The sequence below is a fragment of the Phaseolus vulgaris genome, chromosome 5 (genome assembly GCF_000499845.2).
Source record: "Phaseolus vulgaris cultivar G19833 chromosome 5, P. vulgaris v2.0, whole genome shotgun sequence".
In the NCBI taxonomy this organism is placed as follows: domain Eukaryota; kingdom Viridiplantae; phylum Streptophyta; class Magnoliopsida; order Fabales; family Fabaceae; genus Phaseolus; species Phaseolus vulgaris.
Window position 1 is genome coordinate 16,618,244 of NC_023755.2, and position 27,563 is coordinate 16,645,806.

A 27,563-nucleotide genomic window follows, 5' to 3' on the forward strand; every position below is an offset into this window, starting at 1 on the left:
GAAGGAAAACTATAATATATATATATATATATATATATATCAGAAAATAGGAAAACAAAAAAACGGAAAACACACTCAAGCGTGATCAAGACAAGACTTGTAACAAGCTGAGGATAACATTAAATAATTATCACTTTACTAAGGACGTTATCACGATGCTAAGCGATTCATTAAAAAAAATTATTTTCTGATTTTTTTCTTCAAAATTTTGAGTATTATGGCTATTCAAAACTATTGGATTGTTGGATATAACCGTGTTTGATTTGAGTGTAATTTTGTTTTGTTGTGTGAAGTTTTTTTTTTATTTTTTGATTGTCCCCTAATCTTTTATGTTTTGTTTGGATTGTGGAGTGGAAAGTTGAGAGTGTAGGGGAGTAGAAATGTAAGAATGTAAGGATATGAGAAGAAAGTATAAAGAAAATTGAGAGTGTTTAGATTGTGATATATTAGAGTGGATATGTCAGAAAAGTTTATTGAAATATGCGAGTTATCGGGTGGTTGTAAGAGTATTTTAAATTATTTTTAATGGTGTAAATTATAAGATTACAAATTTATCCTTGTAGATAAAAAATAAATAAATAAATATTAATTTTGTGCATATTTTAATTAATTAAAATAACTTAAAGTTTCAATTATAAATAAATTGAAAAAATAATGTAAAATTCAAAGAAAGAAATAAATAAAATTTTAAATTTAAATATAATTTGATTATTTTCCATTTTATTAATTTAAATTAATTTTGTTACTTAAAATAATTTATTTAAATAATTTTAATATTATTTATGATTTTTAAATTATATTATATATATATATATATTTATAATGTTGTAATTTTTCACTTTCATCGGTAAGTGTGAATAAAATGGTTACAATTTTAGTATAAAACTAGAGACATATATAACATCCATTAATATAGATATTTTGTGTTTAGTATTTATTAAATTTTAATATAGATATAATATCTTTATACTAATTTTTAATAATAAATATACTATATAGTATTTTTTATACTAACAAATTTGTCTGAATAAATTAAAAATCAATAATATACTTAAAGAGTGGTGTTGATAACTTTTTAATTATATATATATATATATCAAATTTATTTATTATTAAATTTTTTAAGATACCAAATTCAATGTTGACTATTATGTTGACTATGTAAATTGTATGACATTTATAAATTTATCATATTGCATGACATTTGTAAATTTACCATATTGCATGACATTTGTAAATTTACCACATTGCATGACATTTATAAATTACATGACAATTTACTATATATAACTGCTAGGTTATGTTTTTTAAAATATATCACTTAGATAATTTATGTGTCTTACTCATATTTATTTAATTAAATTTTAATATTAAATATAATATATATAAATGATAAATATAAAAAAAAAATCATATTTTTTTATTAAAATTTAAAAAAAAATTAAAATTACTCTGTTCATAAATTAAAATTAATTGTATATAGTAATTGATTGAAAATCTCTAATATATTTTACTTAAAAAAATATTAAAATATACTTTTTTTAATAAGCTTAGTCCATAATTTTTGTATCTGATCTCATACAACTATCTTCAGACCTTCTAGGATTTCAATCTTTTGACAAATTTAGCAAGCTTACCAAATTAATTAATTATGAGAAAGGGATAGGACTCCTAGTAAAGAAAAATAAAAGGCAAGGATTTATGATACAAGAAAAGAAAGGGCGATGATTCATAGTAAAAAAAATGTGAAATCTCCAATCAATTAAAAGAAAGTAACCTGTCAATTCTCCAGAAGAAGTCATGCATTTTTTTAGTACATGATTTCCGTTCATTATATAACATTACTGTATAACACTACTACCATATTTTCTTCTTTAGATTTTAGATGAAACAACATGATTTCCCGTTTATTATATAACATTACTCTTAACTGTATAACATTACTCCTAACTGTCTTAACCCCGCATACAAACTTTATTTTTAACCCCGCATACAAACTTTATTTTATAAGAGTTTTTGTATAATTATTAATAATATGTTATTTTGAACATTTAATTTTTTTTTACTATTATCTTATTTATTTGTGTCTTAAAAATATAAGATTTTATAATTAATATAAATAATAAATAGTTTTTATTATTTATATTAACGTGGAGATTCTGAAATACCCTATCCTCGTTGGGCGCGGTGATCGACATGCACTCGTCGTCAATCTCCGAGATGAACCTCAACAACGTCTTCTCTCGCAAATGTTGTTTTTTGCACCACCGAAGAGAGTAGCGAAGCTAGTCCTCGTCGACCGCTGCGGTGGAGGAATCCTCCTGGACAACAACCCTAACCTTCGCTCTCTTCTCCTCTTCGGGGTGAATTCGGACGCGATTGCTTGTGACAGTTGGATTCGATATCAACCAAAGGATCTGCGAGATCTAACGGTGGTTGTGGAGAGTACGATTTGGCAGGGGATCGAGTTTTTCGAAAGAAATAATGATCTTTGCATGAGAATTTGATTCAAGAGACAAATTTACCCCTATATATAAAAAATATTATTAATTTTGTACATATTTTAGTTAATTAAAATAATTTAAAGTTTCATTTATAAATAAAAAAAAAATTAAAAATTCAAAGAAATAATTAAATATAATTTTAAATGTAATTATAATTTTATTATTTTTCATTTTATTAATTTAAATTAATTTTGTTACTTAAATTAATTTATTTAGATAACTTTAATATTACGTATGATTCTTTAAATTATGTTATGTTATATATATATATATAATTATTATTAATAATAATTTCTATTATTAATATTATTGTATGAAAAAGTAAGGTTATCATGGTCTTTTCACCTCATTCCACTCTCATTTCTCTTCAATTACGAGAAGATTCTAAATACCATCAACTTTCCACTCACTCTCACCTCTCCTTCTCATAAAAACAAACAAGGGTGACACCCATTTACCCTCACCCTCAACCTCCATCACCCTAAGAAAATACATGAAAACTAAGAAAATACATGAAAACTAAGACAAAGGATCTGCGAGATCTAACGGTGGTTGTGGAGAGTACGATTTGGCAGGGGATCGAGTTTTTCGAAAGAAATAATGATCTTTGCATGAGAATTTGATTCAAGAGACAAATTTACCCCTATATATAAAAAATATTATTAATTTTGTACATATTTTAGTTAATTAAAATAATTTAAAGTTTCATTTATAAATAAAAAAAAAAATTAAAAATTCAAAGAAATAATTAAATATAATTTTAAATGTAATTATAATTTTATTATTTTTCATTTTATTAATTTAAATTAATTTTGTTACTTAAATTAATTTATTTAGATAACTTTAATATTACGTATGATTCTTTAAATTATGTTATGTTATATATATATATATATAATTATTATTAATAATAATTTCTATTATTAATATTATTGTATGAAAAAGTAAGGTTATCATGGTCTTTTCACCTCATTCCACTCTCATTTCTCTTCAATTACGAGAAGATTCTAAATACCATCAACTTTCCACTCACTCTCACCTCTCCTTCTCATAAAAACAAACAAGGGTGACACCCATTTACCCTCACCCTCAACCTCCATCACCCTAAGAAAATACATGAAAACTAAGAAAATACATGAAAACTTGTGAGGATATGAGCTTACAAATTTTAAGATTAAGAATAAGTTAGATTTCAAATTCTATAATTTATACTATTTATTAATCTAGATTTTTTTTTCATAATAGGTTTCAATTTCTCATATTTGGAATTGTCTATTTTTAAGTTTCTCTGTATGAGTTTGGTAGATTCCTAAATAATTTTATTTCTTGTGTTTTTTTATGCTATAGTTTACGTGATAACAAATAATTATTGAATTTTGAAATATCAGTTTAATTGAAATTTTAAATTTATAATAACATCTAACATGATAGTTTTATAAAAAAAATTATTTTTTATTAAAGTTCTATTTAAAAAATATTATTTCTTTTTTATTTCTAAGCACTCAACTTTTTAATAATTTACAGAATTTCACTTATTTTTTTTAATATTTTATATACTTTATTATAAAAAAGCAGAAAATAAATTTGTTATTAATTTATGGAAGTTGTGCATAATACTGCATTTTTTTTAATTTTTTATTTGCTTTATTATGTTATTAGAAAGTATGATTTTTGTTAATAATTCATAGAAGTAAATTTTATTTTTTAATAAAATATTTTAATATTTTATTATGGGTTGCTCTTTCATCATCCATCCTTTTTTGTCTTTTTCTCTTTCTCTTGATCGTGCCAGTTTCGTTAATCCTGCGGTCTCAGTTTCAATCAACCATAAGCTATGATTTCGCTGTTTCAATTAAATAAATATTAATAATATAATAAAATATTTCAAAAAATCGTATTTTTCAGATACAACTTTAATAAATTATTTTTAAAAAATCGTACTGAATAACGTAATAAAGCAAATAAAATATTAAAAAATTAAGAGAAAGTTGTGTTTCCTTCCATAAATTATTGACAATTTTTTTTTCTTTTAATAAGATAATAAAATATTAAAAATAAAAAATTAAGAAAAGATATTGTACTTTCTGTTCTTACCGGTTGACCTACTCGTCGGTTGACCTTGGCGATAAGGTCTAGCCCCGATTTGTCTCTTTTGGAATATGTTCTACGTCTGGTTGAACTGGAACGCGACTCTGTTGAAACAGAGGGGTCCTACCTCTTGATTGTACTTCGATGATCAAGTCAGTAAGGGCTTACTAGAAAGTAAGAAGTATTCAATTCCAGTCTCAAAAACAACGTATCTTTACCTGAGGTCTCCAACCCCTTTTATAGCTTATCTCTTGTATCAACTTTCTTTCATGTGAATCTAATCTCAACTGAAAGCATACTGAATAGGAAAACATTATGTTTATAGGCTCCTTCTCTCAAGGTACTGCAACAGAAAAGAATCTTATCTCTAAGGAGAGCATTAAATAATAACATAACAACCACCTACCGGCAGAACAACAACTTATGCGCCAAAATCAGGGGGATATTTTGCTCACGTGGGCATACTACTCATGGTGCAACGTTATCTTTTATCATGCATGCAACTTAACCAATATGTGCCCTAGAACACATGTACTTAAGTTAAGAGAAACATTTACTTGACCTAGGCACCACATATACCAAGTGTACCCCTAGGTTAAAAAAAACCCTTTACAAGTCGTCTTATACTGTCGTATAAAAAGATTACTTTAATTATGCCACAACGGGTTTACCAACAACTTGGGTCAAACTCATGACCCGTACCCTGGGTCCAATAGTCGAGCTAACCTACTCACCTCACGTAGCGAGCTCCAACTACTGAGCATTTTGGCCAGTACACAAGCCCCCCGGTCTTGAGCTGAGCTTGGCTAAGCGATGAGACTTCCGAGTGCGGTGGTAGCTGATGTGACGGTTTCTCAGTGGGTAGGTGTGGCACGACGCACAAAGCGTTTCTGAGGTGACGTTTTGCCATGCTCAATCTCAAGCATACACGTGGCACAATATCAACGGCGAGATAACCCTACCGTTTCAAATTCCATCTTCGCATACACGTTCGTTCCACCCTCTTTGTTTCATTTCTACGTGAACTCAAAAACCTTTCTAATGTGAATTGATTTTAAGATTGTTCATTTTTGGTGTGACATTTTACTTAGATTGAGATTTTAAGCAAGAATATGGTGAGAACTCTAAGAAGATCCCCACTGGACACAAACTTAACCAAGTAGTTATGTAAGTGTGAAAATTCACTTCACAAGAGCAAAAGGAAAAGACAATTATAAGGTGAAAATGATGTTAGATAGTGCGAAATTAAAGAAAAAGGAAAGGAAACCAAATAGAATTGCAGAATGGAAACAAGGAAAACCAAACAAGAACATGATACAAAGAGTAAAAATGGAATGACAATGGAAGAATAGATGAAGGAAGGAGAAAGCTTATGTGATGAATTTGAGAAGTGGAACATGCCACTTGGAGTGTGATTGGCTTCTAAGATAAGTGATGATAGCCGTCACTTGAGAGCTCTCAATACTCACAAGATAAGACCTAAATGCTAAGAAGAATTCAAACCTCACTAACACCTCACACAATTTGTGCAGAGTAACTCTTCTTCTATTAATTTCAACTTGAAAAATACACTAGGTAGGCCTCCTATTTATAGGTGAAGGAGCCTTGGAGAATAAGCTAAAGGGGTAGGATGGGAAAAGGGAAAAAATGGGCAGCCTTAGGGTTTGACTAAGTCAAACCCGCATCCTAGGCTTGTTCTTCTAGAAACTATGTCAAAATGCCTTCCAAAAGGGCTAGGAACAAGCTAAAATGCTACCCACACCCCCTATTATGCTAAAGGTACCTTATTCTAGCCTATATTTTCTATTTGGACCCCTAACGTGAGCCCAATTATTTACAACATATTCGTATCTTATAAGAAGACCAAAAGGAAGAATAGTTGGTGTGATGGTTTATGCTCAACTCCTCTGGTGAGGTCCATGTGATCCTTGGTAGGTTTATGAATTGGTCGTTGAGATAATAGTTCACCATGTGCTTTGTCTTTTGCTTCCTTGGTCATCTTTGTAGCTACTTGAGTTGTATCACTTTCTCTTCTACGTGCGTATCAAACTTTCGCATTCTCAGTCTTCTCACCTTCAAAGCTTCCTCTTTTCGACCACAACAGGTATTTTTCTTTACACATCCCTATCGTTGCGCATTCATCTCATCCATTATCCTACCTGATCATCCATCTGAGCATCCATTATTGTACTGCCTGAGCTGGGATTTCATTTTTTTTTTCATCTTCTCTATTGATGATGCTTGATTATCTATTGTTTGCATGGTACAACCTAAAACATACACACACATTTTGCCTGTAACTTGTTTGCTCTGCCTGGCTTGGACTCGTTCTTATATTCTGTTTACACTTGTGTTTTAGATTTTGTTCTGCTACTTCTTCAAATGGATTATAAAACTTTGTATCCTTGGGCACCCCAAAACCTTTTAGGAGAAGTCTCTGATTACACCTCCTCTAAGAGTATTGTAGCCCTTAGGAAAAAGAAATGCCGACTTGGTAAAGATAATGATAGAGTGCGAATAGTTCCTTGTGGGGAGGATGAGCCAGTTTGTTGCGATGAATCCTCGGACCCAAATGGTCCCTTTTGCTTCTTCTATGCCACTGTTTTCAAAAACTTCCTTTTGCGACTTCCCTTGACCATTTTTGAAAAAGAACTTTTAACCGAGTTGAACGTGGCACCTGCCCAGCTACACCCAAATAGTTGGGCACTCATTCGTGCCTTGTCCATCCTTTGCTCCTAGTTCAGCCTTTCGCCATCTGTGGAAGTCTTTTTATACTTTTTTAAGGCCAAACGCCTAAGCCGCTAACCGTGGGTTTCTTTCAACGGTGTATCTGGTTTGCTTTTCCTTTTTCAATCCTCATACAAAATCTTCAAAGAAAAATTCTTGAAACTTTGTGGCAACAAGTGGAATCAAACCTTTCTGGATGGGTTTTCCTTGTACTGGACTGAGAAACCACGCTTCCAAGGTGCTCGGGGCTTAGAAGATCTGCCGACTCCTGACCAGGAGATCTGCAAGTTCTTCTCCAACCTGAAGGTGGTCTTCGATACCGTTCGCCTCATAAGCAAAGAAGTTTCACCCAAACTCTACCGGTACTTCCCATTCCCTGGCCCCGATGAGACAAGCTTTCATACCTGAGCTAACCGTTCACCTTTGTTTCTTTGTAGAGAGCATGCTATCACAATTTAACAAGAAAGAGCTAGTAGAGATGGCCAAAAGGATGAAGGCGACTTCCAATGCGCCTAAGGAATAAAAAATGAAAGCTCTCTTCACTACTCCAACCCCTACTAACAAAGAAGAAATAACCTCAGGGATGGTTTTCATGAGGAAAAGGAAGATCTTGGCAACTCCCACCGAGCACTCATATTCAGTTGGGCGGGTTCCTTCTCATCATGTTGCTCCATCTGAAGTCCAGGTTACCCCTTTGGAGGTGGTAGATGTCCAGGAGTGCGAAGCAGAGAGCTCGAAGAAGCCAAACCTATGGGACCCCAACCTGGATACCTCCTCCTACCTTGAAGAGAATTTACTGCCCATCAAAGAGAAGGAGAAGCTCATGGCCCATGATGAAAGCCACTTATTTCGTGAGGCCATGAGGCTGTTTGGTCAAGCCCTTGCAACCAGCTGCTTAGCTATTTCCAAGCTAAAAGACAGGGTGGTAGCAGAGGACATACGAGTTCGAGAGACCTCCAAGCTTCACAAAGAGGTAGAAAGGCTGCAAAAGGAGCTCCAACTCTCCAAGACTTCTAAAAAAGAAACGAAGAAACACTTAGCTGCCACAACAAAGACGGCTGTAGCAGAGAAAGAGAAGTTCTTGGCCGAAGTTGCAAAGCTTAAGGAGGAGTTGTCCAGCTAGAATGAAAAGTTCACTAAGAAAGTTGAAGCTTGCAAGCAAGATGTTGCTCAATCCTTCCTAATGGGGTTTGAGGCAACTGTAGAACAAGATTCAGGTCTTCATTCAACCATAGACTTTTCTGAACTTGGCTTGGCAAAAACCGTGGTCAATGGCCAACTTGTGGAGGAGTAACCTTACTCTCCACTTTACTTTGTAATTTACCACCATTTAGAATACTTTGGACATCATATGCATTTTTTAACTTGTATGCACTTTCTATTTATGCATATTTACCACAACTTTCTATGCTAGCTTTTTTACTTAACAGATTTCTACTAGCGCATCAAATGCATGTCTCGTTGCTTATCTTAGTGAAACGCGATTAGAATAAACTTAACATCTAATGATAGCATACCAATTTAACACTTATGGTAGCCTACTTAAGCTAAAACCACTAAAACAATAGTAAGCTTAATGCATTAATCAAGTATGAAAAATCACAACACTCTTGAAAAGTTAACCTCTGGATGAATCATACCCTCTGGCCGCAAAGAGGCTTTTGACTTGCCTGAGTTCTCTTTAACTACTTAAGTAGGGATCATATAATTTGACCTTGCTAAATAAGTCCTCCTGTACTTAGAGGATCGTCCCCTCTCAAAGCTTGGTCTTTTCCCTCTACATTAAGAATGATTCATTTGTAATCTCAGAGCGCTTAACTCGGGTGTTGGCTTACCCACCAAGTCAACTCTTAAAAAATTACCTTGGCTTAGAGCATCTAACTTGGGTATTGGCTTACACACCAAGTCAACTCTTAAAAAATTACCTTTGCTTAGAGCATCTATCTTGGGTGTTGTCTTACACACCAAGTCAACTCTTAAACAATTACCTTTGTTTAGAGCATCTAACTCGGGTGTTGGCTTACACACCAAGTCAACTCTCAAACAATTACCTTTGTTTAGAGCATCTAACTCGGGTGTTGGCTTACACACCAAGTCAACTCTTAAACAATTACCTTTGTTTAGTGCATCTAGCTCGGGTGTTGGCTTACACACCAAGTCAACTCTTAAACAATCACTTATGTGGCATATTAGTATGATACAAACCGAAAGATAACTAAGGACACAACAAGCACTTCCCAAAAGGGTCAGTCATCTCAAGATACAAAGTCAGACCCCACTAAGCCTCAAGAAAGAATCAACAAAAGAAGAAGAAGCTATAAACCTGAATATTAAAATTTCTTCCTTTTGATATTCTTAAAAAATAGAATATGCTTGTAAATAATTTGGGCTCAATTTAGGGGTCAAAATAGCAAAGATAGGCTAGAATAAGGTGTCTTTAGCATAATAGGGGTGTAGTTATCACTTTAGCTTGTTTCTAACCCTTTATGAAGGCAATTTGACCTAGTTTCTAGAAGGACAAGCCTAGGGTGCGGGTTTGACTTAGTCTAACCCTGAGGATGCCCCTTTTTTTAGTGTTTCCCATCCTACCCTTCATGCTTGCTCTCCAAGGCTCATTCACCTATAAATAGGAGGTTTACCTCATTGTATTTTACAAGTTGAATTTGAATGAAGTAAAAAAACTTTGCACAAATTGTGTGAGCTCTTAGTGAGGCTTATGTCCTCTTAGGTTTGAGGTCTTATCTTGAGTGATTTGGGAAGATCTCAAGTGGCAACCAACACACTAATCTTGGAGCATATCACACTCCAAGTGGTGTGACATTTCTCACCCACCATCATAAGTTTTCTCATTCCATTTTCCATCCATTTCTCCATTCCATTTCACGTGTTTGTCTCTTAGTTTCTATTCTTTGTTGCTATACGGTTTCGCTCATAATCATGAGTATGGTGCATCATTTAGGAGGCCATGACCACCATTGATGTTAACCTTGTGCCCATTTTCAATTCCGCAATTGCATCTCATCCTCACCAAATCTTGTTTTTCATTTTTGCCTTTGTGAAGTGAACCTTCACAGTTACTTAACCACTTGGTTAAGTTCGTGTCCAGTGGGAATCTTCCTTTGGTCCTCACCATTAATTGTTAAAATCCTAATCTTAAGTAAAAGTGTCACCATAAATGGAAACATCTAAAATCAACTCACATCATACTACCTTACAAGAACTCGAACACGGTGATCACCCTCTCGAAAGACTACCCCAACTTCTTAGACAGTCTTAGTCTCAACATTCATCTGTAGAGCGCCTGAGCTCGGGTGGTCTTACCAACGCCGAGGTAGGTCGTATTACATGCTTATAGATGACCAATTTTCTCACCGAGCGCCTACTCAGGTATTCTAACCGAGAGAGGTCGTCTTATCTCCTTCTAGCAAAAAAATCTTAGTTACAACTAATAAAGATTCAGAGCACCTGAACTCAGAATCTTACTGAGCAAAGGTCGCCCCATATGAATCGCAATGAACTTCAAAACACCTAGACTTGGAATCTTACAAAGAAAAGGTTGCCTCGCCAGGCACTACATAAATCAGTTACACACACATGGGGCTTACTCGAATAATCTCACCGGTAAGTCGTATTATCGTGTGCTAACAAACAAAAATTTTTAATGCATAAGAACAATTTTCCATTGGGTGACCACGTTAAAAAACCCTCGTAAGGAAAAATGAGTGTCCCCTTAATTACTACATCGTTCACAAAGAAAGCATTAACAAAATATCTTAACTGAAATAAAATTGAAGGTTCGCCCTATTCCATGTTCGAGGTATAGCTCCCCACTCAAGGGTTTCGAGCCTGTAGGCTCATTTCCCGAGCACTTCCACCATGCAGAATGGGTCAGTCCATTTTGGAGACAACTTATTCTCCAACTGATAGGGGTGAGCCTTTTGCATCACCAAGTCAGAAACTCGGAACTAATGAGGCCTTAGTTTGGTATTTTGCTTCAACTTCACCATTCTCTTTAAAGCTTCAGAATTCATGCGAGCTTGTTCGCACACTTTGTCTAGCAGATCTAGGTTCATCTTCCTTCCTTCATTAGACTCCTCTATAACAAAGTTCTGGAACCGAGGCGAGCTTTATTGGATCTCTACTAGTATCATGGCGTCTGACCCATATACCAAACTAAAGGGCGTCACCTTGGTTGTTGACTGAGGAGTAGTGTGATAAGCCTACAAAATTCGAGGAACCTCCTCTGACTAGGTCCCCTTAGCCTTATCCAATATCCTCTTCAAACCTCTGAGCAAGACTCTGTTGGTAGACTCAACCTAGTCGTTCATCTAAGGGTGCTCCACAAAGGCAAATACCTGTTTGATGCCGAGCTCTGTGCATAGCTTGCATAATTGATGACTTACAAACTAGGTACCATTATCAGATACCAAGTGTCTAGGGATACCAAGTGTCTAGGGATCCCAAAACGGCAAACAATGCTTTTCCACACAAAGTGTTGCACCTTGTGGGCAGTTATTTGTGCAACTGGCTCAGTCTCTATCCACTTTGTGAAATACTCTATGGCTACCACGAGGTACTTCATCTGACGAATTGCCAAAGGGAAAGGACCCAAGATGTCTATTCCCTAAGTATGGAAAGGCCATGGGCTATATATTGACCGCAACTCCTCAGGTGGTGCATGATGCCAATCAGCATGCTTCCGACACTATTCGCATCGCTGTGCATGTCTCAAACTATCCTCCTTCATAGTTAGCCAATAATACCCAACTCAAACGGTCTTTAACGAGAGAGCTCTTCCTCCCACATGACTCCTACAAATGCCCTCATGGAGTTCTACCATGATGCGGGTACACTAATCCCCACTTACACAAGTGAGGATGGGATGGGTTTAACCATGACAAAATAAGTTTCCATCCACAGGGGTGTACTTCCCTGCATTCCTCTTAATTGCCTATGCCTCTATAGGCTTTGTCGGGAGAAAACCATTAGCAAGGTAGCGTTAATACAATGTCATCCAAGTCTCCACAGCATTGACCAACAGGATCTCCAAAGACTCTTCTCTTGTCATGCCATAGGTGGTTAGTTTGGGCACCTTCAAGGTCTCCTGTGTCAACGACCGATGTATCCTCTCTTGTCCCTAGCTCACTGCCACAATCTTTACGTTGTTGACCTCTGTTGTCCCCTCTACAGTGGTCCTAGGCAACTTCAAGGTCTCCTGAATGACTGACCTCTGTCAACCTCCCTTTCCTAAGCTTGCCAACTTGGACAAAAAGTCTGCTCGGGAATTTTGTTCTCTTGGGACATGTACCAGCTCAAACATGGAGAAAGTTGCTTTCAGAAACACTACATACCTGAAGTACAAGGCTAACTGTGGGTCTTTTGCCTGGTACTCACCTGTGACCTGCCCAGTAACCGACAACAAGTCACTCTTCGCCAACAAGCATCGAGCACCCAACTCTTTAGCTAACAACATCCCAGCTATCAAGGCTTCGTATTCAGCTTGATTGTTGCTGACCTTGAAGGCTAACCTTAGGGCCTATTCGATTAACAATCCACTCAGTCCTTCTAGTATGACCCCAACACCGCTCCCTTGTTGGTTAAAAGACCCATCCACTGAAAGGACCCACTGGAAGTGATCACCATCTGGCTGGGTACCCTCAGATGATAGTTCTGCCACGAAATCAGCATACACCTGACCCTTGATGGGCCCTTGGGGTTCGTACTGCACGTCAAACTCTAACAACTCAACTACCCAATGAACCATCCGACCTGCTATGTCGGGCTTCTGAAGGACCTTGCGGATGGGCAAATCGGTCATCACTATTACAGTAAAACTCTGGAAGTAGTGGAAAATTTGTTGAGCTGTGAATACCACTGCCAAGGCAGCTTTTTTTATAGCTTGATACCGTGTTTTTTGGCCCTTTCAACACCTTGCTCACGAAGTAGACAGGATTTTGGACCCTATCCTGCTCTTGCACAATGACCGAGCTGATTTCTCGATCAATGACTGTAAAGTAAAGACGAAGGGGAGTACCTGGCAGCGGCTTACAAAGGACAAGCGAGCTGGCTAGGTACTCCTTCAATCTGGCAAAGGCTTCTTCACACTCGCGAGTCCATACAAAACGGTTATTCTTCTTCAAGCATTGAAAATAAGGGTACCCATTATCTCTACTAGCTGATAAGAATCTAGACAAGGCAGTCATGCACCCAGTTAGTTGTTGTACCTCCTTTACACTAGCAGGGTTCTCATCTCTATGATTGCTGCACACTTCTCCGGGTTCGCTTCTATGCCCCATTCAGTGAGAAAAAACCCAAGGAACTTCCCTGCTTCCACCCCAAACACATATTTTTTTGGGTTCAACTTCAAATTGTACTTGGCTATCGTGTTAAACAGCTCTTCCAAATCAGCAATGTATTGATCCTTTTCTTCTGAAGTGACGACCATGTCGTCCACATACGCCTATACATTCCACCCAATCATTGGGTCGAGGATTCTATCCATCAACCTTTGATAGGTGGCGTCCACATTCTTGAGGCCAAAGGGCATGACCTTGTAACAATAGCTGGAGAGTTCGGTCATGAAGGCGATCTTGCTCTCATGTTGGGGGTGCATACAGATCTGATCGTACCCAAGAACACGTATAGGAAACTCAACAATCGACAACCTAAGGCACTATCCACCAAGGAGTCTATGTTGGGTAGTGGATAAGAGTCCTTGGGACAAATCTTGTTCAGGTTAGTGAAGTCGACGCACATCCTCCACTTCCCATTAGCCTTTTGCACCAACACTATGTTTGCCAACCACTCAAGGTACTGAATCTCCTCGTTTCTTCATAAGCTTTTGTGTTTCTTCTATGATGATTAGGCGTCTCTCCTCATTAAACTTCCTCCTTCTTTGCACTACTGGTCTAACCTTCTCATCCATAGTGAGCCTATGACAAAAGAAATCGGGGTCTATCCCAAGCATGTCTGTGGATGACCAAGCGAATCATGTGCTTCGTTACTACCTTGCGTATCTTGTCTTGCAACTCTTGACATAGCGACGTGCCAAGCTTGAAATTCTTGCCTCCTATTTCTCTTTCCTGAATATCACCAGCAGGTCTAGGTCGCCTCTCGCTCGCGACTTCAGCTTGCATGATCTCCTCTGACTCTCTTGCCAGAACAGTGACTGAGTACAGTCCTCTTCTGCTCTTTAGGCTGCTCTCATAGCACTTCCTCGTCACTTTTCTGATTAGACTTGATGGTGATCACCCCTCCATCAAGGGAGGACAACTTCATCTTCATGTGCCTCGTTGAGGCCATCGCACCTAGCATGTTCAAAGAGGGTTTTCCCATAAGAAAATTATAGGTCGAGACAACATTAACTACTATATACCTTATGTTGATCGTGCGAGCTGAGGTGCCATATGTAAAAGTCGTCCTCAACTCAACATGTCCACGTACCAACACCTAATCTCCCGCAAAGCCAAACAAGCAACCATCATACAGCCTTAACTAGTCAGGTGACAACTGCAAATTATTGAATGTTAGCCAAAACATCACATCAGCTGAGCTCCCTTGGTCGATGAGAACTCAGTGTACCCTCCTTCCAACGGTGATGATGGATATCACCACCGGATCATCTTCATGTGGGACCACGCCTTCCAAATCAGAGCTCGTAAAGCAGAGGGCGGGCTCTGCTGGTTGGCCAAGTCTCCTTCCCTCTACTGCCATCATATCCTTCGTGTATTTCTTACGCTTGGAGGTAGTGCACCCCCCTCCCGAGAATCCTCTTGAGATGGTGTTCAGCTCAACATGGACTGGTACCTCATGCACTTGCTCCCCATGAGCAACCTCTTGCTTTGTCCCTTCCAGTTCTCTTCCTGATATTCTTTCAAGAATTTGTCCTTTACTAAACCTGCCATTTGATAGCCCAGAGCTATACATCGCTCCACGTCGTGCCCAAATCCTTTGTGGAATTCACACCAGGTATCTTTTCGTTGCCCTAAATTCTTATCAAACTTCTAGGGAAATTTCAATTTTCCACGACCCCAGGTATACTCAGCAACTCCATATAGGTCATTCGGAACTTGGATCGAAATGCCAAATCTTCCCGTGCTTTTTCCTTGGACGCGGTTTTCCTAGCTGAGTAGGGTGCTCGCCTCGCGTCTGTCCTCTTCTTATTCATGGCTTCATTGACCCTCAGAGGTCGGGCTCGACTACTCTCCTTGGGCTTGAACTGTCTTAGATATGTGTTTCTATGCTTCACAGAAACTGCTTTCTTCGTGTTGATGTGAGTGACAACCCGATGTCGTATCTCAGCAAAGGTCATTGTTGGGTTCCTGATCAGCGAGTCACTAAATGGTCCTTCCATGAGTCCCTACACTGTGAATGCCCAGAACCTGTGAATGCCCAGAACCTGTTCAAATAATTTTTCAGAGACTCACCTTGCCTCTGCTTCACGTTGAAGAGATGAAATGAGACTAGTGGTTGAGCCTGGTTGACAATGAATTGTTCCCTGAACAACTCGAAAAACTGGTCGAAAGAGGTGATATGGCCATTAGGAAGGCCATTAAACCATTGTAGGGTTATACCCGTGAATGTAACCATGAACATTTTGCAATGGACAACGTCTGTTCCTCTAGATATTATCATATGGGTGTTGAACGCCGTAAAATGGTTTTCAGGGTCTTCTACTCCTGTGAAAACAATCTTAGGTGTTATGTGGTTCGCTGGTATGAGAGTATCCATGATCACCTACGAGAATGACTTGGGACGAGCTCTTGGTTGTATGCTCGGACCTTGCTCCGTTGTAGAACGTTGATCAAGTTGTTGTAGATTCTTGCGCAATTCCTCATTGTTTGCTCGCAAAGCATCTATCTCCACCATTAGTTGATCTTGCATGAACAACAGCTCAGCTCGAGCTTCCGCAATAAGCTTTTCCTGTGCAGCTTTAACCTATGCCATCGCTTCAGCCACTGCCTCTGCCATCAACCTCTCTTGCTCGGCTTTGGCTTCGACCAACAGCCTTTTCTTCTCGGCTCTAGTTTGTTGTTGGACCCACACCATACTCTCGCATGTACTGCTTGTTGGCCTCTTGGAGAGCTTTCACGGTATCCATAAGTTGTTGTAGGGTGGGGGCATCTCTTCCTTCGGATCCTAGTGATCCTAGTGGTGCTTGCCTAGTGTTCCTCATACTGCTGGAAAACTTACACTTAATTGTGGATGGGATCAAGTTTTATCAAGCCCCACGGTTGGTGCCAAATGTTCTTTCCGGTTGACCTCCTCGTCAGTTGACCTGTACCACTTTAATTATGCCACAACGGGCTTACCAACAACTTGGGTCAAACTCATGACTCGTACCCTAGGCCCAATAGTTAAGTTGACATACTCACCCCATGTACCGAACTCCAACTACTAAACACCGAGCACTTTATCCAGTACAATTTCCATACATAATTTTTATAAATTATTATAATAAAAAAATCAAGTTTAAGAATGAAAAAATAATAAATACAATCTATTAAAATACGAATTTAACATAAAAGTAAGAAAAATAGAAAGAATTATATATAGAAAACACCACTTCAATACAATAAAAAAATAAACTCATGAGTTATCCATTTTCATAATATATTTTTAATTTGTTTATTATAATAATTTAGTGACGAAATCGTATTAAAATAGTAAATTTTTCATATTAATTTTTTATCAAAAATTTAAATTCATTCACATTAGATAATTTATGAAAACATGATATGTTTTAATAAATTTTTATTTAAAATTTAGAAAAGTTAATTTTATATATTTCCATGAGATTTTTTTACTAATTACATTCTTTGTTTCCTAAAAGAACAAAAAGAGTTTGAAAGGAGAAATTGTCTATCATAAGCCAGATGTGTGGAATGAAGTAAGTTTAGAAGTGGAAAAGGAAAAGACTTTTACTTTGTACAGAGTCATGATGATTACATGCATCTCTATGTAACAATGAAAAGACTACAATATCCCCCATGCTACACCATGTCATCATTGGTATTATAGTTATTATATTCATTGTGTCTTTTTCTTCTCTGTTCTACCCACACTACCGCTGTACCTGTTGAGTCTCGTGATGGCGATAAGCCTAGAGCCTCCTTAAGGAAGATGTCGAAGACAGTGGGAACTATGACAGAAATATGCACTCTTGTTTAAGGAAAAATTTATACAATTCTTAGCATTTTCAAAGTATTATTTCTCTTTAAAAAAAATAACCATATGAGAGTGGTGTATAAGAGTGTTTATACACCGACACTAATTGATAATGGTGTGTTATCACTATAGGAAAACATGTGGATAAAATTTTCTTTTTCTTCAAATAATATGGAACTAGTGATAAAAAAAATACGACATGGGACTTCAACATGACAAAGGGGTACGAGTCATGCTAATTCAACCCAAATGGTTACTTTGAGCAACAATGATAATGAAATTGACAAATATGAGTTAGTTGGTCTAACAAAAAATTAGTGACAGAGTTTAATTGGGATGTTGAGCGATTCTAACAATATGATAAAAAATTGAAGAATCTTTGTCAGCAAAGAATAATACGAGGATGTTTGGTGGGGTTATGAGATGGAGAATGAGTAATGGAAGCCAATGGGTCTAAGTCTAGAAAATGTCCTCTTAGTATCAAAATCAAATTTCAACCTCATACTATATAGATGACAGATGAAACAAATTGTTTTTTTAATTTTTCTAATAAATTATGTATAATACAATACCTCGCATATGATAAGGAGATCTATATGTATCATGATGTTTAAAATGAAAGGCTTCTCTGACTCTTATAAAGCATTGACATGATCTTTAACACAAAATCATGGGGTATCCATCCTTTACCCCCTTTGTTTTCATGAATGTACTGTTCACAAACAAAGAAGTGAAGAGATATCAGCTATTTGAATCTAGGGCTGTTTGGAGAAGTGAAGGAGAGGATATACCTGTGAACAGTAAATATCCTCTCCCTTCAAAATGAAGAGATGTAGAGGAAAAGTCATGTCAGCATCCCTTATTTCCAAATTTACCCTCATTTGAATGTATCACAATGCTTTATATAAATGTATTAGTATTTAAAAAATTTATTGTACAATGTTTAAAATATATATATATATATATATATATATATATATAAAATATTTAAAATGAAGAAACAAATCATCATAAATTTTAATGAAGTTTTAAGTTTGTTTATTATTTTATAAAATATAAATTATGTAAATAATGATAAACCAGTTTAAAAAAAATATAGTTAAATAAAATCTTCCATTTATATATTAGTTATTAGAGTAAATCAGGTGATACCTATTTTTCAAGTTCTAATCAGATATTTTATTAAATGTGGTTGGATTTAGTTTTTTTTAAAGAAAAGAATATACTATATCTAATTAAAACTGAAAAATATTACCTGGGTTTGATCATGGTCATCACCAAAAAGTTATACTAAATTTTTTTTCATTTTATTTTATACTAAATATTTAATTTATTTAATACAAAAAATTCCTAAAAACAATCCATCACTTAAAGTAATTTTATTATAACTTAAATTATTCATTAGAAACTGAAAATATATGTATTATGTTATGTTTTATTTGGTTTAATGAGCACAATACTTTTTAGATGACCCATGCATGCAGAAGCATATTCTCTGAAAAGGCATACCCATGGTGTTAAAATATTGATTTTTATGTATCAAGTTATAATTCATTTGGTTTCAGTTTTAGGGGCAGAGTGCTTTTTATATAACCCATGTACGCAGAGCTTTTTATATAACCCATGCAAGGTCTGTGAAGATTTTCTTGACCAAGAGCTTTGATGGAAGAGGGCCAAGCTCAACCTCCCATGAAAGACAAGAGCCAAGCCAAGAGCGTCTAGAGCCAAGTGAAGAGCGTCTAGTGCAAAGGGAGAGCGTCTAGTGCAAAGGGGAGAGCGCCTAGGACCAATTACTAGGTCCATGGCCAAGCGAATCCATGAAGACTTGGACCAAGCTACGGATGGAAGAGAGAGCTATTTGTATATGCTACATGAAGGCCCATCAAGAGTAGCTTAGTATTAGTTGTAGTGTAAATAGCACAAACTTGATTCCATGAGGATTTGACCTAGATTTGATAGATTTGCTACGTTTCTAGAAGGATTCCTTCACTAGGGTCGGCCATGTGCCATGGTTTCCTTGTGATGTCATTTAGATTTCATTTAGATGGCATTTGCTTATCATTAGGTTAACCTTTATGGTCCTCCTTAGCCTATAAAAGGGGGAGCCAACATCATGTATTTTCAAGATTGAATAGAGTATTATTATGCTGCCAAATTTGTGCCATACACTACTCTTTGCCTAGTATCTAGGTTTTAATCTTCACTTCATCACCTTCAAAGGGGCTGGTCGAACCTCCCCAATTTCCCACTCTCTTGCACCTTCAAGGCACCCATACTTCTTAGGAAGGCCTTGCTCTTCTCCTCCACTAAGCTTCCGCAAGTTTCATCACCAAAAAAGCAAAGAAGAGCTCATAGGAATGCCATCATTTGGTATCATGAGCTATGGTTCTTCAAAGAGGAGTATCTCTTTGCAATTTTCTTTTTGAGTTCTTCTTTATCCAAGTTGTTCATCTTTATTCCAAGTTGTCTTGCTGTTTTTGTGTTTTAATATGATTTGAATGCTTGTTTATTCATTTCAATCTGTGGGTTTTGTTCAAAATTGTGCTTGAACATCTATTTTCAATTTTGTGTAGGATTCTTGATATCTTTGTGTTGCTGTTTTTATTTTTAGGTATTTGAGTCTTGCTTGAAATTTCATTTGGGTCATATGATGTTCTTGAGTCTTTTCATAAGAATCCATAAGTTTTGTCTAAGTCATGTGTTTCCATATTTGTCAACAAATCCTAGTACTACTTTTCTTGGTTTATTTGTTTCTTGTTTTTGTTTGAATGCTTTATCTGAAATCTGCTTTCTTTTGATCCTTTGGTGCTTTTTAATTTTAGTTTGAGTTCATATTTATGTGTTAGATCCACACAAATTCCATTACACCATTTCCATTGTGTTTTTGTTGGTATATCATTCTGTTTTTGTTTCCAGATTTTCAGAATCCTCTATTTTCCACCATTCTGTTTTGGCTGATTTTGATTATGAAAATTAAATACAACATAAGAAAATTCCGAGCCTCTGGATTTCACTAGATTAAGGTGTTAGCAAAAGAACAAAAAAAGAATCAGTTGAAAAAAAGAAATAGAAAAAAAAGATAAATATTACAAAAAAAGTGTGCAATCCTGACGCTACATCTGGCGGTTCTGAGTACTGATTTTAAAAGAATTATTAAAAATTAATTGGTACATGCGTTTGGAGTGAAACCAACGCCAAAAATTTGTTAAGATCTTGATTTGTTTGAGTATCAATTTTCAGAAGCAAATATTAAAGAGCCAGCTCAGCATAAATCTATGAAAGTCACGCATTCTAGACCACAACATTTTGTTTCAGTGGTGTTGTTTTTTGGTTTTAAATCAAATCTAGTGCTATTCCATAGGTTCTTTTTGTGTGCCATCCTTTCTTTGAGTGCCTTTTTATTTGCTTGTCTAATTTCATTTGAACTCTTTCTAAGTTGTGTCACATTTAATTCTATTTGTGTGGTACTGTTTTTCAAATTAATTTGTTTCTTGCTTTATTTCTTTGACCTCTAAGCTTGGTGGTGGATTAATTATCAATTGGTACTTGATTGAGTGGGAATTGACTTGAGGGGAGTCTAGTTTTACTTAATAGGTGCTGGATTAAAGAATTTAATTACCTAATCCCAAGAGGATCAAAGGCAAGGAGCAGCAACAAACACATTCTAAATACACCACACACATTGGAAGACCCAACAAAGAAGAAACAACAAAGGGAGTGCATTTGGAAAAACAAAAAAGGGAGTGTCATTTAATTTCTTTGCAATTTAACTCTTCTTAATTACTTTTTAATCTCGCAATTAGACGGTGAGTGTGTCTTCAAGGGCTCCAAGTGTCCAAGAAGCCTCACCTAGGGCCGACTAGCTTAAAACTATCTAGCTTAGCATTTGTTAATTGCTTTAATTATATCAATTGCCTTTAGTTTGCTACGCTTAATTGATTTTGTTTGTCTTGTTTAAAGCTTTGATAATTTGCTAGGTAGCTTGCATTGTTTTTGTGCAAAAAAAAAAAAATTGATTTGTACATCCTCATTGTGTTTTAATTGATTTACCAAGAGAAAGATTTGTGTGAAGATCTTGAGGGATAGTTTTTGGCTAAGGCAAGACTTGGTATTTAAGTAGTCCATTGTGACTCACCTCTCTTACCTGGAAAACTATCTTCATTAACTTCCCTCATTTTTCTCAAAGTAAAACATTTCTATACACAAAGTTCTAGTCATGTCTTCTCATTCTTCAAAGTCTATGGAAAGTGATGTGAAATCCATCAAATTCCTTTTGAAACAACTTGCCAAGGATATTCAATTAATTTCCAATAGACAATTGGAGAATGAGTCAAAATTCAATGAACTAACTAGAGCAAAGGAAGAGAAATCTCAAAATTCCAAAAAAACACACACTCATGCATCCCATTCCAAAGATAATGAGTCTCTAGGGGAGGAAAGCCTTAGAATCAATGATTACTACCAACCACCCCCTAGAAGAAATAGGCAAAGGGAGCAAGAGAATCCAAGGGAGGTTAGGGTAGACCTACCTCATTTCCATGGTAAGAAAAACGTAGAAATTTACCTAGATTGGGAAATGAAAGTAAAGCAACTCTTTGCTTGCCATAGGGTGAGTGAAGAAAGAAAGGTGCCCTTAGCCACCCTTAGTTCCCAAGGAAATGCCATGTATTGGTGGACCTTTCTAGAGAGAGAAAGACGTCTTCATAGGGAACCTCCCATTGAATATTGGAATGACCTTAGGGGAGCCCTAAGACGTCGACATATACCCTCCTACTACCATAGGGAGTTAATGGACAAGCTCCAAAGACTCCAACAAAAGAGTGTGAGTGTAGAGGAGTATAGGCAGAAAATGGAGCTCTACATGATGAGAGCATCCATTAGAGAAGAAGAGGACACCACCATAGCAAGATTCCTTAGTGGCCTCTCTCTTGAGATAAGAGATAGGGTTGAACTTCTTCCCTACCAAGACTTGAATGACTTGGTTCAACTTTGCATTAAAGTTCAACAACAAAATTTGCGCAAAACTTCAAGTCAAAGGGTGGGTTCATACTCCAACTTTTATCCCAAGAAAGACTATAAAAGGGAAGGTAGCACATCTAGAGAAAAACCAAAGGAAACTACCAAGCCCTTAGCCAAAGATGCCTACACCCCACCCATCCAAACTAGGGACGTCAAGTGCTTTAAGTGCTTTGGGAGAGGGCATGTGCAAGCACAATGCCCGAACCAAAGATCTTTGTTCTTAAAAGGTGTAGACGAGTACACTAGTGGTGAGGATGAGCCAAGTGAGAGAGAGGAAGGGGGAGAGGATGAGAGGGTAGCTCCATTAGAGGGAGAATTGTTAATGATTAGGAGAACCCTCAACAATCAACCTAGCACATCCATGGAAACACAAAGGGAGAACATCTTTCATACAAGATGTAATGTTTTAGAAAATATATGTTCCCTCATTGTGGATAATGGATCTATTTGCAATTGTTGTAGTGCTAGGATGGTTGATAAGCTCAATCTACAAGTAGTTCCTCATCCCAGACCTTACAAACTACAATGGATCAATGAAAATGGGGAACTAAGTGTAGATAAGAAAGTGGAAATCAAGTTTTCCATAGGAAACTACAAAGACAAGGTTTTATGTGATGTAGTACCTATGGAAGCTTGCCATATCTTATTAGGGAGACCATGGCAATTTGATAAGAAAACCTTGTATGATGGTATCACTAACGAGATTTCCTTCACCCATAAGCTTAGGAAGTTTGTACTTAGTCCTTTACCACATTCTCAAGTGGTAAAAGACCAAATACAAATGAAACATAAGAGGGATGAGGAAAACAAACAAAAAAAGACCGCTAGAAAAAGAGAAAATCCTTAGGGATAGAATGGCGTGGGAGAAGAGTGTTCCTTTCCACAAGGTTGCTCAACAAGAAAAGCCTTTTGAAAACATCTTGGAAAATTTGCTTCTTGTTGAACAACCTAGCCTGATCTTTTGTAAGGGAACACTTGCATGCACTGCCACAAGTAATGAACCCATGAGTCTACCTCCTCAAGTGGAAAATCTTTTGAGTGAATTTGAAGATATATTCTCTAATGAGGGACCCAATGGACTCCTTCCCATTAGAGGTATAGAACATCAAATTGACTTCATTCCGGGGGCAAGCCTACCAAATAGGCTCGCTTATAGAACTAACCCCGAGGAAACCAAGGAGACAGAGTCACAAGTTCAAGACTTGTTGGAGAAGGGTTGGGTTCAAAAGAGCCTAAGCCCTTGTGCTGTACCTGTCTTGTTGGTGCCAAAAAAAGATGGAAAATGGCGTATGTGTTGTGATTGTAGAGAAATCAACAACATCACCATCAAGTATAGGCATACAATCCCAAGGCTTGATGACATGCTTGATGAGCTACATGGGTCAACTATATTTTCCAAAATTGACCTTAAAAGTGGGTATCACCAAATTCGAATCAAAGAGGGTGATGAATGGAAAACTGCTTTTAAGACCAAGTTTAGATTATATGAGTGGTTGGTGATGCCATTTGGCCTCATTAATGCCCCTAGTACATTCATGAGGCTCATGAATCATACCTTGAGGGATTGTATAGGTAAATACGTAGTAGTTTACTTTGATGATATCTTAGTGTATAGCAAAACCCTAGAAGACCATCTAAGTCACCTTAGGGAAGTTCTTCTAGTGCTTAGGAAAAATAGTTTATTTGCCAATAGTGATAAATGCACCTTTTGTGTAGATAACATAGTTTTCCTAGGTTTCATAGTTAACAAAAGGGGGGTGCATGTTGACCCCGAGAAAATCAAAGCCATCCGAGAGTGGCCAACTCCGCAAAGTGTAAACAATGTAAGAAGTTTCCATGGGCTAGCTAGCTTTTATAGACGTTTTGTACCTAATTTTCAAGCTTAGCTTCCCCTCTCAATGAACTTGTCAAAAAAGATGTTGCATTTTGTTGGAGTGATAAGCATAAGCAATCCTTTCAAAGGCTAAAGGCTCAACTCACCAATGCACCAATTCTAGCTCTCCCAACTTTTTCTAAAACCTTTGAGATAGAATGTGATGCATCGGGAGTAAGCATAGGTGCGGTATTGTTGCAAGGTGGACACCCCATTGCATATTTTAACGAAAAAATCCATGGTGCCACCCTCAACTACCCCACCTATGACAAAGAGCTCTATGCTCTTGTGCGAGCCCTAAAGACTTGGGAACACTACCTTATGTCCAAAGAATTTGTAATCCATAGTGATCACGAGTCTTTAAAGTATTTAAAGGGCCAGCACAAGCTCAATAAGAGACATGCTAAATGGATGGAGTTTCTTGAGCAATTTCCTTATGTAATCAAATACAAGAAAGGAAGCACAAACATAGTGGCGGATGCTCTCTCAAGGAGGCATGTGCTCTTTTCAAAACTAGGTGCCCAAATTCTTGGATTTGATCACATAAGAGAACTTTATCAAGAAGATCAAGAAATTTCATCCATCTATGCCCAATGTCAACATAGAGCACAAGGAGGTTACTATGTCGCCGAGGGATATCTTTTTAAGGAAGGAAAACTTTGTATTCCCCAAGGCACACATAGGAAGCTCCTTGTCAAGGAATTACATGAAGGGGGTCTCATGGGCCATTTTGGAGTTGACAAGACTCTAGATCTTTTAAAAGAAAAATTTTATTGGCCACACATGAGAAAGAATGTCCAAAGACATTGCTCTAGATGCATATCATGTTTAAAAGCAAAGTCTAGAACAATGCCTCATGGACTCTACACCCCCTTGCCGATTGCAAATGCTCCTTGGGAAGACATTAGCATGGACTTCATTTTAGGACTCCCTAGGACTGCAAGAGGCCATGACTCTATCTTTGTGGTAGTGGACCGTTTTAGCAAAATGTCCCATTTTATTCCTTGCCACAAGGTAGACGATGCTCAAAATATTTCTAGACTCTTCTTCTGAGAAGTGGTGAGACTCCATGGTATACCTAGAAGTATAGTATTCGATAGAGATCCCAAGTTCATAAGCCACTTTTGGAAAACTCTTTGGGGTAAACTTGGAACAAGACTACAATTTTCAACTTCTTGTCATCCTCAAACGGATGGCCAAACCGAAGTAGTCAATAGATCTCTTGGAACTATGCTTAGGACTATCATGAAAGGAAACCACAAATCTTGGGATGAGTACCTTCCCCACATTGAGTTTGCTTACAATAGAGTAGTCCACAAGACTACTAATGCTTCTCCTTTTCAAGTTGTATATGGATTCAATCCTCTCACACCTATGGATTTGTTACCTCTTCCTAACCCACAAGAATTTGTGCATAAGGAAGGAGTAACCAAAGCCGATTTTGTGAAGAAAATGCATGAGAAGGTTAAAATCCAAATACAACAACAAAATGAAAAGTATGCAAAATACAACAATAAAGGGAAGAGAGAAATAATTTTTGAGGAAGGAGACTTAGTTTGGCTTCACCTTCGAAAAGACCGATTTCCCACTCAAAGGAAGTCCAAACTAAGTCCCCGAGGTGATGGACCCTTTCAAGTCCTCAAGAGAGTCAACAACAATGCTTACAAATTGGACCTACCTCTTGAATATGGAGTGCATGATACTTTTAATGTAATTGATCTATCTCCATTTGTAGGTACCAATGAAGACAAGGACGACGTGGATTTGAGGACAAATCCTTTCCATGGGGGAGGGGATGATGGAAGAGGGCCAAGCTCAACCTCCCATGAAAGACAAAGAGCCAAGCCAAGAGCGTCTAGAGCCAAATGAAGAGCGTCTAGTGCAAAAGGGAGAGCGTCTAGTGCAAAGGGAAGAGCGTCTAGGACCAATTACTAGGTCCATGGCCAAGCGAATCCATGAAGACTTGGACCAAGCTACGGATGGAAGAGAGAGCTATTTGTATATGCTACATGAAGGCCCATCAAGAGTAGCTTAGTATTAGTTGTAGTGTAAATAGCACAAACTTGATTCCATGAGGATTTGACCTAGATTTGCTACGTTTCTAGAAGGATTCCTTCACTAGGGTCGGCCATGTGCCATGGTTTCCTTGTGATGTCATTTACATTTCATTTAGATGGCATTTGCTTATCATTAGGTTAACCTTTATGGTCCTCCTTAGCCTATAAAAGGGGGAGCCAACATCATGTATTTTCAAGATTTAATAGAGTATTGTTATGTTGCCAAATTTGTGCCATACACTACTCTTTGCCTAGCATCTAGGTTTTAATCTTCACTTCATCACCTTCAAAGGGGTTGGCCGAACCTCCCCAATTCCCCACTCTCATGCACCTTCAAGGCACCCATACTTCTTAGGAAGGCCTTGCTCATCTCCTCCACTAAGCTTCCGCAAGTTTCATCACCAAAAAGCAAAGAAGAGCTCATAGGAATGCCATCAAGCTTGGTCCATGGTGATTTACACGGCACGGGGTGAATATCACAGCTGTCATATGTGCCATATTTATATAAAAAAAAAAGATTGAATATTTTTATGTGAACTCTTGCATGTGAAGTTTGTTTATAAGCATTCTTCTGAACAAAATTCTTCCTTCTCAAGTCCAGCTTCTTGTGCCTCTATCCTAGTTTTTATTTAACTATCAAACTTTCAGTCATCAATCAAATAAAAATAAAAACAAGTGATACATTTTGCAAACTACAAAAACTCGTCATCCACACGCCCCTCACTTCTCTGACGAGTTTGGTCCACGCTTCTTACTGAATCCCACCACGGTCGGCTGTTGTATTGCATTCGCTTGTGAGAACGTCCTTGTGGCTTCTTCTTCTTGTCTTGCTTGGCCACCTTAGGAGTTTGTCCTTTCACTTTGTCTACACGCGCGAGACATCCGTGAACCTTACCCATTTTGATGAATTGATGCTTCTCTCTGTTCAGCTGCAGCGACTACCGGTAAAATCCCCTTCCATTCTAGTTCATATATACTTTGTGTTTTATGTTGTTTTGGCACTGGAGTTGTTTTGCTTCGTTTTTTTTTCCTATTAAATTCATTAAAAAAATGCATGTTGTGCTTGTGCAATGGTGGTTTTAATATGTATTGGTGTTTTCTTTCTAAGTTGTGTGTTTTATTATTGCA

The 27,563-nt window shown here is 37.0% G+C and overlaps 1 pseudogene; it reads right to left on the bottom strand.

The window, feature by feature from the left end:
• Positions 1-27,069: 27,069 nt before the first annotated feature.
• On the bottom strand, positions 27,070-27,353 carry LOC137834441 (small ribosomal subunit protein eS30z/eS30y/eS30x-like; annotated as a pseudogene).
• Between the last annotated feature and the right edge of the window lie 210 nt (positions 27,354-27,563).